Raw genomic sequence first — 18,330 nt, 5'->3', positions numbered from 1 at the left:
AACCGCTACCCCTTACCCCTCATCTCTGAACTCTTTGACCGCCTCCAAGGTGCCCACATCTTCACTAAATTGGACTTAAGAGGCGCCTATAACCTCATCCGCATCAGAGAGGGGGACGAGTGGAAAACGGCATTTAACACCAGAGATGGACACTTTGAGTATCTGGTCATGCCCTTTGGACTGTGCAATGCCCCTGCCGTCTTCCAAGACTTTGTCAATGAAATTTTTCGTGATCTGTTATACTCCTGTGTTGTGGTATATCTGGACGATATCCTAATTTTTTCTGCCAATCTAGAAGAACACCGCCAGCATGTCCGTATGGTTCTTCAGAGACTTCGTGATAACCAACTCTATGCCAAAATTGAGAAATGTCTGTTTGAATGCCAATCTCTTCCTTTTCTAGGATATTTGGTCTCTGGCCAGGGACTACAGATGGATCCAGACAAACTCTCTGCCGTCTTAAATTGGCCACGCCCCTCCGGACTCCGTGCTATCCAACGCTTTTTGGGGTTCGCCAATTATTACAGGCAATTTATTCCACATTTTTCTACCATTGTGGCTCCTATCGTGGCTTTAACCAAGAAAAATGCTGATCCCAAGTCTTGGCCTCCTCAAGCAGAGGACTCCTTTAAACGACTCAAGTCTGCCTTTTCTTCGGCTCCCGTGCTCTCCAGACCTGACCCTTCCAAACCCTTCCTATTGGAGGTTGATGCCTCCTCAGTAGGAGCTGGAGCTGTTCTTCTACAAAAAAATTCTTCCGGGCATGCTGTCACTTGTGGTTTTTTCTCTAGGACCTTCTCTCCAGCGGAGAGGAACTACTCCATCGGGGATCGAGAGCTTCTAGCCATTAAATTAGCACTTGAGGAATGGAGGCATCTGCTGGAGGGATCAAGATTTCCTGTCATTATCTACACCGACCACAAGAACCTCTCCTACCTCCAGTCGGCCCAACGGCTGAATCCTCGCCAGGCCCGGTGGTCTCTGTTCTTTGCCCGATTTAATTTTGAGATTCACTTTCGTCCTGCCGATAAGAACATTAGGGCCGATGCTCTCTCTCGTTCCTCGGATGCCTCAGAAGTTGATCTCCCTCCGCAACACATCATTCCACCTGACTGCCTGATCTCCACTTCTCCTGCCTCCATCAGGCAGACTCCTCCAGGAAAGACCTTTGTTTCTCCACGCCAACGCCTCGGAATCCTCAAATGGGGTCACTCCTCCCATCTCGCAGGTCATGCGGGCATCAAGAAATCTGTGCAACTCATCTCCCGCTTCTATTGGTGGCCGACTCTGGAGACGGACGTTGGGGACTTTGTGCGAGCCTGCACTATCTGTGCCCGGGATAAGACTCCTCGCCAGAAGCCCGCTGGTTTTCTTCATCCTCTGCCTGTCCCCGAACAGCCTTGGTCTCTGATTGGTATGGATTTTATTACTGATTTACCCCCTTCCCGTGGCAACACCGTTATTTGGGTGGTCGTTGATCGATTCTCCAAAATGGCACATTTCATCCCTCTTCCTGGTCTTCCTTCTGCGCCTCAGTTGGCTAAACAATTTTTTGTACACATTTTTCGTCTTCACGGGTTGCCTACGCAGATTGTCTCGGATAGAGGGGTCCAATTCGTGTCTAAATTCTGGAGAGCTCTCTGTAAACAACTCAAGATTAAATTAAATTTTTCCTCTGCATATCATCCCCAGTCCAATGGACAAGTAGAAAGAATTAACCAGATCCTGGGTGATTATTTGCGACATTTTGTTTCCTCCCGCCAGGATGACTGGGCAGATCTCCTTCCATGGGCCGAATTCTCGTATAACTTCAGGGTCTCTGAATCTTCCTCCAAATCCCCATTTTTCGTGGTGTACGGCCGTCACCCTCTTCCCCCCCTCCCTACCCCCTTGCCCTCTGGTCTGCCCGCTGTGGATGAAATTTCTCGTGACCTTTCCATTATATGGAGAGAGACCCAAAATTCTCTCTTACAGACTTCTTCACGCATGAAGAGATTCGCGGATAAGAAAAGAAGAGCTCCCCCCGTTTTTTCCCCTGGAGACAAGGTATGGCTCTCCGCTAAATATGTCCGCTTCCGTGTCCCTAGCTACAAGTTGGGACCACGCTATCTTGGTCCTTTCAAAATTTTGTGTCAAATTAATCCTGTCTCTTATAAACTTCTTCTTCCTCCTTCTCTTCGTATCCCTAATGCCTTTCACGTCTCTCTTCTCAAACCACTCATCCTCAACCGTTTTTCTCCCAAATCTGTTCCTCCCACTCCTGTTCCCGGCTCCTCGGACGTCTTCTCGGTCAAGGAGATTTTGGCTGCCAAAAAGGTCAGAGGGAAAAATTTTTTTTTAGTAGACTGGGAGGGTTGTGGTCCTGAAGAGAGATCCTGGGAACCTGAGGACAACATCCTTGACAAAAGTCTGCTCCTCAGGTTCTCAGGCTCCAAGAAGAGGGGGAGACCCAAGGGGGGGGGTACTGTTACGCCGAGCGCTCCGGGTTCCCGCTCCTCCCCGGAGCGCTCGCTTCTCCCCCTCCGCTGCAGCGCTCCGGTCACGTCCTCTGACCCGGGGCGCTGCGATACTGCTGCCAGCCGGGATGCGATTCGCGATGCGGGTAGCGCCCGCTCGCGATGCGCACCCCGGCTCCCCTACCTGACTCGCTCCCCGTCTGTTCTGTCCCGGCGCGCGCGGCCCCGCTCCCTAGGGCGCGCGCGCGCCGGGTCTCTGCGATTTAAAGGGCCACTGCGCCGCTGATTGGCGCAGTGGTTCCAATTAGGGTTATCACCTGTGCACTTCCCTATATTACCTCACTTCCCTTGCACTCCCTTGCCGGATCTTGTTGCCTTAGTGCCAGTGAAAGCGTTCCTTGTGTGTCCCTTGCCAGTGTTTCCAGACCTTCTGCCGTTGCCCCTGACTACGATCCTTGCTGCCTGCCCCGACCTTCTGCTACGTCCGACCTTGCTTCTGCCTACTCCCTTGTACCGCGCCTATCTTCAGCAGCCAGAGAGGTGAGCCGTTGCTAGTGGATACGACCTGGTCACTACCGCCGCAGCAAGACCATCCCGCTTTGCGGCGGGCTCTGGTGAATACCAGTAGTGGCTTAGAACCGGTCCACTAGCACGGTCCACGCCAATCCCTCTCTGGCACAGAGGGTCCACTACCTGCCAGCCGGCATCGTGACAGGGAGTATTATGTCCCTGTCCCTCGAGTCCATGCCTCTTTTGATACATGACAATATCCTGCCGGCTTTGGAAGCAGCAGCCTGACATTGCATGCTATTCTGTAGTCTGTGATCTACAAGTCACCCAGATCCTTCTCTACCAGTGACCCTGCCAGTTTAATCCCCCCTAAGACATACGATGCATGCAGGTTATTAGTACCCAGATGCATAACTTTACATTTATCCACATTGAACCTCATTTGCCAAGTGGATGCCCAGACACTTAGTCTATCCAAGTCATCTTGTAACTTATGCACATCCTCTATAGACTGTACCGTGCTACAAAGCTTGGTGTCATCTGCAAAGATAGAAACAGAGCTGTTAAATGTTCCTTTAAGACATTGCATACCTTCCCACGCACTGTTCTGCATAAAAACAAATAGCCCTTTTATGCAAATATACATATTCCTCACGTGTGGCCCTCCAGCTGTTCTAAAACTACAACTCCTATCATGTCCTGAACTCCAAAGTATACTGTAAGTGGGCAGTACATTTCTGGGTTTTCCTAACAGACTTTTACCCCTTCATTAGCCAAAAATGATCCCTCAACTTGAAAAAATGCTCGAAAGTCTTGGCCACTAGGAGTCTCACTTCTTAGTAACAGAGAGACAAGGACTTAAAGAGGCACTGTCATTGTTAAAAACTTTTCATATATTGCAGGACTCTTTATAATATGACATTTCACAATATACACCTGTTAAAAAAAAAAAAAAATGTCACCTGAAATTCAAGCTCAAAATAACCACCACCAGGGGTCGCCTGTCTTTTAGCCAGACAGACTAGTCTAGATTTTACAGCATACTGGATACCGGCCGTAAAGCATGCCGGTATCCAGTATAGGAGATTTCTATTGTGTATGCAAAACTACAGATAAAGGATGTGTGGACATGCTGGGAGCTGTAGTTTTAAAACAGCTGGAGGCAACACTGCTCTAACACAGTTATTTACAAACATTGCAGCTTCAGTTGTTACTAAACTACAACTCCCAGCATGCTGAAATAGTCAAAGCTTTCTCGGACTCCTGAATGACAAAGAAGTTGATCAGACATTCAGGAGTCTGTGAAAGATGAATGACACACATAGTGACAGCTATGCTGATTAGCATCCAGCTTTACTAGGAGAAGATAAAACAGATAGAACATGTTTTCATAAAAATGCTGTACTTTTATCTAAAAAATCCTTGCACTAATTTTATAAAGATCTATTCTTATATTTATACATTTTATCCTGTTATGAATTCACCATAATGTCTTCTGATTACTGCAGGCAAGCTACAAGCATCTTCCTCTGTGTAACATGACACAGCATAAAACCAGAGAGGAAAGGGTTACAGAGTAGAGAGTACTGATTGGCTGACTGCCCAGACTTGCTCCTGTGAGGGAGACAGACTGACACGCCCCCTCCAACCCAGACTGACACGCCCCCTCCAGCCTGCACAATGAAAAAGTAACTCACCAGCAGATAAATGCTTATATCTCTGGATATATAGGTCCGAGACACATAATAATTATATGCACATGATCAGGATTGGGTCCTGAGTAACATGTCACTTTTTTTCTTTTTTTGACAGGTACGTTTTAAAGGGGTATAGGTACTCCACTGCCCCAGCGTTCAGAACTTTTTTTTTCAAACGCTGGCTGTGGGCTGCGGAGGTCATGATGTCACATCCATGCTCCTTCAATGCAAGTCTATGGGAGGGGGTGTGGCAGCTGCCCAACCCCCCCCCCCATAGACTTGCATTGAAGGAGTGTGGCATGACGTCACGAGGAGCGTGGCCGTGACATCACAACCTCCACAGCCCGTACCCAGTGTTCGGAACAAATTGTTCTGAACACTGGGGCAGTGGAGTACCTCTTTAACACAGGAAATTGTTTCAGGGCTAAGCTACTGCTCAGTGGTGTGTTCCTGAAACCTGAGCCTGTCTCCATCCTCCAGAATATCCAAACTGTCCATGAAAGGTAAATCAAGGTTTCCCTCTCATCTATGACCACACATAAAGTTCTTGGCTGTTGTCCCTTGTGTAGATATCTACTCCTGAATATACAAGGTGCCCTTTCTCTTTAGCTTGTCAGCAGCAGTTCAGTGCTTAGTGTCATCCCTTCCTTTCTGTACTGTTTTTGTTTTCTATTCTGCTTACATAGCACCTGGCAAACCTAATTTGTCAGTAACTCCTCCTCCACTCAAATTCCATCTATAGTAATGTGCTGTGTAAATAATCCCCAATTATGTTCAGGCTCGTGCCCCTTCACCAGCTCTATGTGATGGCATAGCAGTAAGAAGTAGGTGCTGTGCTGTGATTGGCCAGACAAGTAAGGGAAACAAAGTCCCTGTGTGTGTACTTCTGGCAAACTGCTCTGTTCCTGACCCCCTAAAATATAAAGTATGAGAAATAGCTGTGCACAATGGAGGGGACTCATAGACCCTCAATAACAGCAGAAATTAAAGCCTCTTATTGTCAAGAATGTTTTTTATTCTCATCGGCAAACAGAGTTCTTGAAAATGTTCAGTGAAAGAAAATATATCAAGAAGTCACAGACAGGGCTGAAGTCCTGCAGGAAAGCCTTGGGAATGGAGTTTCTGCACTTTTTCCACAAGGTTCATATTTGGTGCCTTGGGGGGGTGTATGGCAGTTGGGGTGTTGCTGTGCGGGATATCAAGGGTATAATTAACTCTTGTCAGTCGTGACGCCAGGGTGTGGGTTAATACTGTGATGCTTGGCCTATCGCCACCCTTCCCAAAAGCGATAAGGAGATGTAGAATAAATGCAATGTCCACAACCAGAGCTTTGCTGAAAACTTTCGGAAACTTTACTGAAGATTTTCTGTAACATGGGATAACAGGAACAGTCCTTATAACAAAGTCTATGTACAGCGCAGCTGAGATTGACGTATGGTTGGGACTTTTGTAAGTTCTTTCGATTAGTAGGATTTAGTATGCGCAGATCCACTGGATTTATGGTTATGTTTAGGTCCAGGGTCCTTGCTAGAAGTAGCGGGGAAGTTTGTAAGAACTCACTGTTTCGTTTCAGGCCGAGGTCGGCAGTCTGTGGTCTAGTAGCAGTCGTTGTAAGTTGCGGAGGTCTGACCTCATGAAGTGTCAGCAACCCAAGAGAGCGTCTATTGGCTGAAGCTCCCTCATATGGGCAGGGGATAGCCGTTTTAGGATTGGTCCAGACCATTTGTCACTCAGCTTTACAAAGTCTTATGGGTAATCACCTGACCCATGAACCTCCAATGGTCCTTTTACCTACCATAGAGTACTAACCCGAATCACATGACCTAAGGTCCTGCGACGCTATGAAGGTAAGCATACATATAATATACAGCATTTACATATAATTCACTAGAATATTAACTATTTAAGCGGTGACTAGGGGATGACTAAAGAAGCGGACCCCCACAGTTTCTAGGAACTCTGACTTTGGGGACCCCTAACCAAGGTACGGTATGCAATACGATACCGGGATATCTATCCTGCAGGAAAACGCATGGGTAAAAGTCGCCATTTCTGCTCGCAGTTTCTCATAGATGCTATTTGATCAATTCCTCTGTGAATAAAATATGGCGCAAGGTATTACTGCGCTGTTCTTCATGATGATGTAATCGTGCGGCTCCCTGCGTCCTATCATTCTACCATTGATAACTTTTTCTACTTCGCTAACATATTCCGAATGCTCCAATTACCATAAAATATTCACTTCTCACAGACTTTACGGCGCGGGCTCGGTCCAAGGTTCTGCTCCTGCCAATGGGGTGAAGTTTCTGCCGAATGCCTTAATAACATGGAATTACCGCAGTCATTGCCAAAAAGAAGCGGTCAGGCCGGATTTTGTGCTGACGCCAGCTCCGGGCCAGCTGACATTTGCCGGGTAAAGTCGGCGCAGCATTGGGGCGCCAATGACCTTTCTCTTCTATCTCTGAGGCCCTTATAGTAAAAACTTGCGTCTTGCACTGCTGAAAGTTCAGCGTGGCGCCGCCCGCCCCCCCCCCCCCCCCCCCCCCCCGTGCTGCGGCGCATGGTTTACCCCTCCAGCATTCTGATCAGCCATCAATTCAATGGTAGCCCTGATTTCCTCCACTTCTTATGCAGAGCTGAAGGATACCTGGTTTGACAGCTCCTCATCTCCATTTCCTTTAAGTTTCTTTTTTTTACTCTCCAGTCAATGCAGAAGACGCTTTATATTCTCGCTGCCTCCGCACAAGGTCATAGGACACGACTACACCTTGATTAAAGTGCGGCTCTACATAAACTCCTCAGTGACTTTGCAAACACTTGACTTGTATCATGCACTTATCATATTAAAGGGGTATTCCAGGAAAAAAACTTTTTTATATATATATATATCAACTGGCTCCAGAAAGTTAAACAGATTTGTAAATTACTTCTATTAAAAATTCTTAATCCTTTCAGTACTTATGAGCTTCTGAAGTTAAGGTTGTTCTTTTCTGTCTAAGTGCTCTCTGATGACACCTGTCTCGGGAAACGCCCAGTTTAGAAGCAAATCCCCATAGCAAACCTCTTCTAAACTGGGCGGTTCCCGAGACACATGTCATCAGAGAGCACATAGACAGAAAAGAACAACCTTAACTTCAGAAGCTCATAAGTACTGAAAGGATTACGATTTTTTAATAGAAGTAATTTACAAATCTGTTTAACTTTCTGGAGCCAGTTGATATATATAAAAAAGTTTTTTCCTGGAATACCCCTTTAATTCTTATCTTCTACTCCAGCCACATCCAAAGCTGCATTCACACTTATGCTGATATACACCTATAACACCTGCAGTGGGGATCGGCAACTGCAATGTGCGTTATCTACAGTACATACAGGTTGGAGGTTGTTATAAGACATCTTAATGGGCAGCTTTTTGGATCGGTTGCATTTGCAGGGATAGTTCTGTAGGTGGAATCAATAAACTCCGGGCCATCTATATCTATTTGACTAAAGCAGTGGTCTTGAACCTGCGGACCTCCCAGATGTTGCAAAACTACAACTCCCAGCATGCCTGGACAGCCAACCTCCAGATGTTGTAAAACTACAACTCCCAGCATGCCCGGACAGCCGTTGGCTGTCCGGGCATGCTGGGAGTTGTAGTTTTGCGACATCTGGAGGTCCACAGGTTGAAGACCACTGGACTAGAGGAAGCAGGATGTTGTGTTTATCTGAGTTAAAGGGTACCTTTCATCAAAACAACTTTTGATATATTATAGATTAATGTATGCAGAATAACTTTCCAATTGCATGTTATTAAAAAATATGCTTCTTTCTATTTAATTTTCCACTTCTCCAAAAAATGACCACTAGGGGTCTCCCTACCAGTCCAGGCTTCAAGCCCTTTTTATAGATTACAGACTCATGTTGGAGTCCTAAATCTCAGACTGCAGCCGGGACACAGACAAGCTCAGCACTGCTCCCTGCCTGTCAGTCAGACAGGCAGGAGCCAGCACTGTGCTCATAGCACAGCAGGGCATACTCCTGACTCTTTCTTACTGCATGCCCTCATTCATTTTACTATCTGAGCTCCGATCTTTCTTCTCTCTGCACATGCAGTTGTAAACAGAGAGGAGAAGATTTAGAGCTGCCAGCTGAGCTTGTCTGTGTCCCGGCTGCAGTCTGAGATTTAGGACTCCAGCATGAGTCTGAAATCTATAAAAAGGACTTGCGGCCAGGATTGGTAGGGAGACCCCTAGTGGTCATTTTTTTCAAAGTGGAAAATTAAATAGAAAGAAGCATATTTTTTAATAACATGCAATTGAAAAGTTATTCTGCATACATTAATCTATAATACATCAAAAGTTTTTTTTTTTAATGAAAGGCACCCTTTAAGAGGCACATTTTGACATTGAGGGGTTATTTGCATAGCTGGATACTTGCATTGGAGAGCAATAATATGATATGGATGATTTGATTCCCTCGCACACATGATGGATTACATCAGTTTCTTCTTCTCTCATCTTTCAATATCCAAGACTAATCTACTAACCCTGGGAGGACTAAAAAGTTGTTCAAGTCAAGGAACTACGAGCAATCTGCCCAGCACTTCAATGTGATCTATGTGGAGTGCTAAGTGTACATTTAACATCTTGTAACTAATCGTACCCTCTGTTGCTGTGTATTTATCTGATGTATCTCTTGTTGTCTGTCAATGTATTTTTCCCCTTACCCGTATATTATTATTCTTTGATCCCCTGATGAACCGTTGTATGATATCAGATGGGGAAACGCGTCGGGATTTGTAGGTGTGTACATCAGGAGAACTGTTGGTTACTCATTATAACATCTTCATTTGGAGAGTATTATATAATTTTCATATGGTATTTGTGATAATAGTTAATAGGGTTTTAATGCTGTTTATAAAAAAAGTTATGTTTTAGCTAATTGGCTTTTTGATATACACCTATAGGTGGCGCTGAGGAGAGCTAATTTGCACACTTTTTTTTTTCGCATTGCCTGTAAGACTTGATACCTAGGTGGATCACGATGCAGATCAGCCACAATGCTATATGGGGTGCAAAAAAATTGATAGACAGCTACTCACACACCTACCATTCATGAGGGGGGTAGCTACTTAGTATTATAGGTGCACACAAACCAAAAATGCAGAATGACAAAGCAAAACAGCATTAAAGAATTGTAGACATGTTAAACATGAGGTATTAGTTGATATTTCCACATCAAGGGTACTCATTATCAGTGGCACATCTATAGGGGACGCCGAGGTCGCAGTTGTGACTGGGTCCCCCAGCTTAGTGGGCCCAGTTGCAACTGCGACCTCTGCGACCCCTATAGCTACACCAATCATAATGAGGACCCTTGACAAAACTTGTGTCTCGGGGCTTGGGCTTGTATGTTTTTTTCATCCAGGGCAACATTCAGAATTCTGCTAGATCCCTGTAATTGCATGAAACCTTTTTAAAATCCAATTACTTAGGGTAACATTTCCCAACCAGTGTGTCTCCATCTGTTGCAAATCTACAACTCCCAGCATGCCCGGACAGCCGTTGGCTGTCCGGGCATGCTGGGAGTTGTAGTTTTGCAACAGCTGGAGGCACACTGGTAGGGTAACACTAGCCTAAGGCCGTCCGAGTATGCTGGGAGTTGTAGTTTGGCAACAACTGGAGGCACACTGGTTTGGGAACACTGGCTTAAGGTTGTCCAGGCATGCTGGGAGTTGTAGTTTTTCAACAGCACGAGTCACACTGTTTAGGAAACACTAGCCTAAGGCCGTCCGAGTATGCTGGGAGTTGTAGTTTGGCAACAACTGGGGGCACACTGGTAGGGAAACACTAGCCTTTGGCTGTCCGGGCATGCTGGGAGTTGTAGTTTTGCAACAGCTGGAGGCACACTGGTAGGGAAACACTAGCCTTTGGCTGTCCGGGCATGCTGGGAGTTGTAGTTTTGCAACAGCTGGAGGCAACCTGGTTGGGAAACACCATGAAAAATTCTTACTTTTATGAAATTCTGAGTCTACTAAACAAAGCAAAAACCAAATTAGGAAAATGTATTTTCTGCGAAGGCAAAGTGAAGTGACACGGAGAATTAATCATTTCTTAATCTCATGAACCAATTTTGGGGAAAATAAACTCATTTGTATGGAAGGTGCGCAGATTTTTCTGCTGTTTCAGCACCGACCATGTTAACGTACATTTGGATTTTATCATTTGGATTTTGTTTCTTCAGCAAACTGTGCAGAAAAAATAAGGCCTGAAGTCCTGTCTAAAACTTTTCTAAAACATTTTTAAACTTTTTATTTTACAATTACATTCTTTTTTATCGCAATTTTTTTTTTTTTTGCAAAACACGAAGTAGATGATTTTGAGAATTTACAAAAATAGATGTTTTTTGACTTGGGTTCTTCCTCGAATTCATCACCTGCAGGTTTCTTTGATGTGAGGTGTTGCTTGGCAACTGTTTCCGTAGCGCAGCTGACAATTCTGCCCCTCTGTGGGGTTGCGCACAAACCTGCATTAGCTGAATTATGGTGGCTGCCATCTACCAAAGGAAGGGGGCAGAAAGGACGGATAGGGGACGACTGATAATAAAATATAGAACAGTAAACAAGTAAACAGTCATAATGAAATGTAAAAAAGATATTAAATACTAGAGATGAGCGCACCTCCTCGCTCGAAACTGCTGTCGAATTAGATTCAGATTTAAAAGACAGGAGTCCCTGCTTCTATACACTGAGTGACGTCATATACATTGTTTGCCTCGCCGCTCAGCTTGTGTACCGTGTGAGTGTACTCAGTAAGCGTACAGGAGCAGGGACTCCTTATTTTGAGCAGGGACTCCTTATTTTGAGCAGGGACTCCTACTATTGAGCAGGGACTCCTACTATTGAGCAGGGACTCCTTATTTTGGGCAGGGACTCCTACTTTTGAGCAGGGACTCCTACTTTTGAGCAGGGACTCCTACTTTTGAGCAGGGACTCCCACTATTGAGCAGGGACTCCTACTTTTGAGCAGGGACTCCCACTATTGAGCAGGGACTCCTACTATTGAGCAGGGACTCCTACTATTGAGCAGGGACTCCTACTTTTGAGCAGGGACTCCTACTTTTGAGCAGGGACTCCTACTATTGAGCAGGGACTCCTACTTTTGAGCAGGGACTCCTACTTTTGAGCAGGGACTCCTACTTTTGAGCAGGGACTCCTACTTTTGAGCAGGGACTCCTACTTTTGAGCAGGGACTCCTTCTTTTGAGCAGGGGCTCCTTCTTTTGAGCAGGGACTCCTAATTTTGAGCAGGGACTCCTAATTTTGAGCAGGGACTCCTAATTTTGAGCAGGGACTTATTTTGTCTTTTATTTTATTCCCTGTTCCTCTATGGTAGGGCACCATGGAAACTATATAAAAGAGCTGGGACTCCTGTCCAGTACAGGAGTCCTTCCTGCTAGAGGTATGGAGTTAAAGGGATATTCTAACCTTTAATAAAAAAAATTATAATACGCTGCTGTGGTGGGGTGTGGAAAGGGGGTACTATACCTACCTAGATGCCCTGCAGCTCCTGTTCACCTCTGTCCCCTCCCCTGATCTTCTGTCTTCTTGCCGCTTCCAGGACAAGAGTGCAGAACCTGCCGGCTCAGCCAATCACTTGCAGTGGTGTCCTATCTGGACCAGTGATTGGCTGAGCTGGCAGGTCCTGCTCCAACCTCCTTATCTGGGAAGCCAAAAGGGGCGGACTAGATGGAGGCAAATGGGAGCTGCAGGGGACTGGGGAAAGGTGAGTATGTTTTTTTTGTCTATTCACCTCCCACCTCTGCCCCAGTAGGATATTATATGGTTTTTTAAAGGTTGGAATATCCCATTAAAATTTGGCAGACTGACTGACCCAGCCAATGTTATGAGAGTAAGCAGTAACGGCTTACCTCTAGGTGACATACATCCAGCAAATGGTAACATGGCAGGATCTGCTCAAAAAAATTCTGACGAATCCCAAACATATGGGGAAATTCAAAGCAATTTCGGTTCAGAATGAACTGATTCTCTCATCTCTATTAATAAATAAGTAATAAAAAATAATGAAAAATCTAATAAATGCTTTAATGCCCTAGTGATTGACTGCTGATGTGCTGAGGTTGACCTCACCCCTGCTGCCGCGTTTCTTCTTTTAGGAATCACCTTTATACATTTCAGATCAGTGAATATCAACCCATAGACCCCAAATTGTTTTACAAGCACCTTAGCATTCTTCACTTAAATGGCTACTCCGCTGCTCAGCGTTTGGAACAAGCTGTTTCGAACACTGGAGCCGGCACCAGGAGCTTGTGACGTTATAGCCGAGGCCCCTCATGACATCACACCCCGCCACCTCAATGCAAGTCTATGGGAGGGGGCGTGGCGATGCCACGCCCCCTCCCATAGACTTGCATTGAGGGGGCGGGGTGTGACGTCGTGAGGGGGTGGGGTTATGACGTCACGAGCTCCCGGCGCCGGCTCCTGCATTCGGAACAGTTTGTTCCGAACGCTGAGCAGCGGAGTACCCCTTTAACAACTGACAATGAAAACGATCTATGGTAAATTGTAAATATACAATACGCAGACACACACTGTACCTGACATCCCGCCGGGATCGCCAAATTGTGAGAATCCCCCTCGACTCAGATTCCAAGGATAAAAATGTATATTGTGTAACTGTAGACAGAAGTTCTGATCAGTGACATCACTCATCACTCCCATTCCGTATGCTTCTTTGTAGCCCCCATAACTCTGTTCTTTTTGATTAAGGCTTTAGTGTTAGTGCTATTTCCCTTTTGGCTTTTCTATATATAAATCATATTTTATTCATCCATTTCTTACAGTTCCGTCACAATGAAATTGACATTTCTCCAGTTGTTTCTCATTTGTTGCGTTGTCCATTATCTATATTTTTAGACACTTTGCATTGAGTTTCTTCTCTTTCCCTCTCTGTATATTCTCCTCTTTATATCCTTCCCATCTTCTTTATACTTGTACTATGTTTTGAACACAGCTGACTGGGAACAACCAACATCTTCTGCAACACTCTAGGTTGTGTTTTCTCTTTTCCAGGCACATTGATGTGAGTTTTCTCTCTTGGCTCTTACCATATATCATCTTCTTGTCTATCCTTCCTGTCTTCTTATTATACGTACAATATTTTGTGCACAGCTGGCTGGGAACAACCAACATCTTCTGCCACACTCTAAGATGCATTTTCTATTTTCCAAGAACATTGCTGTGAGTTTTCTCTCCTTGCTCTCGCCATAAATGTTCTCCCATTTTCTTTATACTTCTATCATATTTTTGTACACAGCTGTCTGGGAACAACCAACATCATCTACCACACTCTAGGTTCGATTTTTATTTTTCCAGAAATAATGATGTGAGTTTTTGCTCCTTGCTCTCACCATAAATGTTCTCCTTTTATATCCTTTCCATCTTCTTTATACTTGTACCATATTTTGTATACAGCTGACTGTGAACAACCAACATCTTCTCCCACACTCTAAGTTGCCTTTTCTATTTTTAAACCACATTTATGTAAGTTTTCTTTCCTTGCTCCTCCCATATATTCTCCTTTTTTTTTATACCCCTCCCATCTTCTTTATACATATACCATATTTTGGTATCAGCTGGAAACAACCAACATCTTCTGCTGCACTCTACACTGGATTTCCGTCTTTCAGGAGTTGTAAAATCCTTTCTGTTGATGAAATTGGCAAATTTTTTAGTTGGGGCCATGTGTTTTGTGATCCAGGTCTACCTCTTGGTAAGGTCTGTAGCTCTTCCTCTTTTATCTAAAGAATAATTCTCATTCTTAGACTTGTGCCAGGATTTCTTTCTAAGGATTTAAGATGTTTTAGGATTTGTTTCCTTAACATCGAATGATTCCGGATGTCCATGCAGATGTTGCACTTGGTCATATTTGAACCCAGAGCTGCCCCAAAACCTCTTATGAGGCGTCAGATTTCTACCATAGTCACATCCAGATCTGCAATCGCATGTTGGTTGCATTGTGCACCTGTTGCCTGTTCCCATGATGCAGTGGAGTAAACATAATCCTATCATGGCAGCAGACATTATGGAGACCACCTATTTAAAGGGGTACTTTGTTGCTAAGCTAGATATATTATCCCCTATCCAAAGGATAAGGGATGAGATGTCTGATCGCGGGGGTCCGTCCGCCAGACACCTGGCGTTCTGAACATTATGTTCAGAACGCTGGTTTCAGGATGCCGTGGTCTTGACTTCACGTATCACCCCCTCATGAGTTCACGCCACGCCCTCTTCATTCATGTCTATGGGAAGGGGCGTGACATGACGTCCTTACCATGGCCTCCCGAACCTAGCATAATGTTCAGAAGGCCGGGTGTCTGCACGGAGATCGTGGTGGTCAAGGAGGCCTTGGTTGTGATGTCACGCCATGCCCCTCCATTCATGTCTATGGGAGGGGGCGTGACGGTCGTCACGCCCCCTCCCATAGACATGAATGGAGGGGGCGTGGTGTGATGTCACAAGGGGACGTGGCGTGACATCACGGCCACGGCTTCCCGAACCTAGCATGATGTTCAGAACGCCGGGTGTTTGCATGGAGATCGCAAGGGTCCCAACGGCCGGACCCCCATGATCAGACATCTTATACCCTATCCTTTGGATAGGGGAAAAGTTGTCTAGCAACAGAGTACCCCTTTAAGCTGTTCTTGCATCTTCAGTCATCATTATCCTGTGATGATTTTATGTGACAACCAGAACACACTACCTGTCAAAGCCGCATGAAACGCGTGGAGTCGACCTCCTACCAGGGGCCGCAGCGTGCCGCCATGTGTTGCTCTTTTTCAGGCCTCCCACTGCTTTATCCAATACAATCTCTGTGATGTTTTCCAAATACTAAACCAATTACTCCTTCCTCGCCCTCTCAGCGATTCCTCCTGATCACAGAGTGAACTTTGATTCGCGGCGCCCCCTCCTGCACGTTACGCCATTCTGCTGTTCTTTATCCCTGCCCCCTCTGTCAGTGAGACGAACCCAACAAACCAGACATTCGTTTAATTGTATCTTCAAACTCTGGGGGGGGGGATCTCGCTTTGGAAACAGCCGACGTTTGATGCCGTCCCGATGGGCCCCATTTGCTGGAGATTTTTCCCTTCTATCTCTATGGGACAGAAATGTTTGATTTCGCCTCGATTCAAGCGCCGCTCTTTGCCTCATAGGAGGCGCATTAAGCCCTCAAAGGCGATCAAGGCTTGAAATGGAAGCACAAAGATTATACGCGGTTTCCTAGCGCCGCACTTTATTATTATGAAAATGTATTAATAACCCGATATATTTCTATTCTGATACATTGGCCCTCATTTACTAAAGTGGAGTGTTTATTGTGGAGTGTTTTCTATATCACTACATTTTTTTTCCAGGCTTATTTACTAATCTGTCGCACATGTCGGTTATTTTTGTGTCGCACGTTTTTTTTGTGTCGCACTAGTCAATTGTGTCGCACAAACTCCAAACACGTAAAACAAACTTTTTTTTGGACCTTAACCTCTTAAGGACCCAGGACGTATGAGTACGTCCTGGGTCCCGGTCCTGCGATATAACGCGGGGTCACACGGTGACCCCGCATCATATCGCGGCGGGCCCGGTGTCATAGTGAAGCCGGGACCTGCCTCTAATAGCGCGCGGCACTGATCGCGGTGCCGCGCGCTATTAACCCTTTAGCCGCGCGCTCAAAGCTGAGCCACGCGGCTAAAAGTGAAAGTAAAATGTGCCGGTTAGCTCAGGGAGCTGTTCGGGATCGCCGCGGTATAATGGCATCATCCCGAACAGCTGTAGCACAGGAGGAGGTCTTCTTACCTTCCTTCCTGCAGTCCGATCGCCGATTGAATGCTTCAAGCCTGAGATCCAGGCTTGAGCAATCAATCGCCGAAAACACTGATTGATCCATTCCTATGGAGATGCATCAATCAGTGTTAAAGATCAGTACATGCAATATTATAGCCCCCCCCCCCTATAGGAGCTATAATATTGCATTAAAAAAGTGTAAAAAAAATCATTAACCCTTTCAATTATCCCTTCCCCTAATAAAAGTTTGAATCACCCGGCATTTCCAAGAATAAAAAAAACACAGTGTAAATAAAAATAAACATATGTGGTATCGCCAAGTGCGGAAATGTCCGAATTGTAAAAATATACCGCTTTTTAAACCGCACGTTCAATGGCGTACGCGCCAAAAAATTCCAAAGTCCAAAATAGCGCATTTTTGATCACTTTTTATACCACTAAAAAGTGAATAAAAAGTGATCAAAAAGTCTGATCAGAACAAACATGGTACCGCTAAAAACTTCAGATCACGGCGCAAAAAATGAGCCCTCATAGCGCCCTGAACACAGAAAAATAAAAAAGTTATAGGGGTCAAAAGATTACCATTTTAAACGTATAAATTTTCCTGCATGTAATCATGATTTTTTTCTGAAGTGATACAAAATCAAACCTATATAAGTAGGGGATCATTTTAACCGTATGGACCTACAGAATAAAGATGTGGTATCATTTTTGCCGAAAAATGTACTGCGTAAAAACGGAAGCCCCCCAAAACTTACAAAATAGTGTTTTTTTCATCAATTTTGTCGCACATTGATTTTTTTCCCCGTTTCACCGTAGATTTTTGGGTAAAATGACTAATGTCATTACAAAGTAGAATTAGTGACGCAAAAAATAAGCCATCATATAGAATTTTAGGTGAAAATTTTAAAGAGTTATGATTTTTTAAAGTTAAGGAGGAAAAATTGAAAATGAAAAAATGGAAAAAGCCCGGGTCCTTAAAGGAGTACTCCGGTGCACCCTTTTTTCATGTTATCCCGTCCAGGCTGCAAAATAAAAGAAAACGCACTTTATCTTACCTGCCAACGAGCCCCCGGTGCTCCGGTACAGGTGTTCGGTCCCCGGGCTGTATTCTTCTTACTTCCTGTTAGCCCGGAACGTCACACGGAGCTTCAGCCTATCACCAGCGGAGGCGGGACATCGCTGCGGCCAGTGATAGGCTGAAGCTCCGTGTGACGTGTCGGGCTAACAGGAAGTAAGAAGGATACAGCCCGGGGACCGAACACCTGTACCGGCGCTCCGGGGGCTCGTTGGCAGGTAAGATAAAGTGCGTTTTCTTTTATTTTGCAGCCCGGACGGGATAACATGAGAAAAGTGTGCACCGGAGTACTCCTTTAAGGGGTTAAAGACCATTTATAAATAAAGATGTATTTGTGTGAGTCAAAAGGTTTTGGACTGGTTCGTTTATAAACAGTTTCATTAATTAAAATTATTCAGGTGTCATAATGTAAAAAATAAATGTAAAAAAATGATCGCCAAAACATTAAATACTTTATTCATAAAAGTGTTTAACTGTACAAAACGTTTTCCGGTTACAAAACAAGTTACCGTATTTTTCGCCGTATAAGACGCACCAACTTTTTCCCCCCAGTTTTGGGGAAGAAAAAGTGCGTCTTATACGGCGAAAAATACGGTGAATACACCCCTATCGCGGCGGTCCCTGCGGCCATCAACGGGCGGGACCTGAGGCTAATACAGGACATCACCGATCGCGGTGATGTGCTGTATTAACCTTTCAGACACGGCGATCAAAGCTGACCGCCGCATCTGAAGGGAAAGTGACACTAACC

At 45.1% G+C, this 18,330-nt stretch overlaps 1 long non-coding RNA gene across 1 annotated transcript in view; it reads right to left on the bottom strand.

Annotated features, from left to right (window-relative positions):
- Positions 1 to 15,548, bottom strand: part of LOC130283445 (uncharacterized) — a 33,815-nt gene extending 18,267 nt beyond the window's left edge. The window contains exon 1 of the long non-coding RNA XR_008846701.1: positions 15,426 to 15,548. This is a non-coding gene — a long non-coding RNA (uncharacterized LOC130283445). The remainder of the gene's footprint in view (positions 1 to 15,425) is intronic.
- Between the last annotated feature and the right edge of the window lie 2,782 nt (positions 15,549 to 18,330).

This window comes from Hyla sarda, chromosome 7 (genome assembly GCF_029499605.1).
Source record: "Hyla sarda isolate aHylSar1 chromosome 7, aHylSar1.hap1, whole genome shotgun sequence".
In the NCBI taxonomy this organism is placed as follows: Eukaryota; Metazoa; Chordata; class Amphibia; order Anura; family Hylidae; genus Hyla; species Hyla sarda.
Note: the sequence above shows the minus strand (reverse complement) of the source record. Positions and strands in the feature narration are given on the sequence as shown.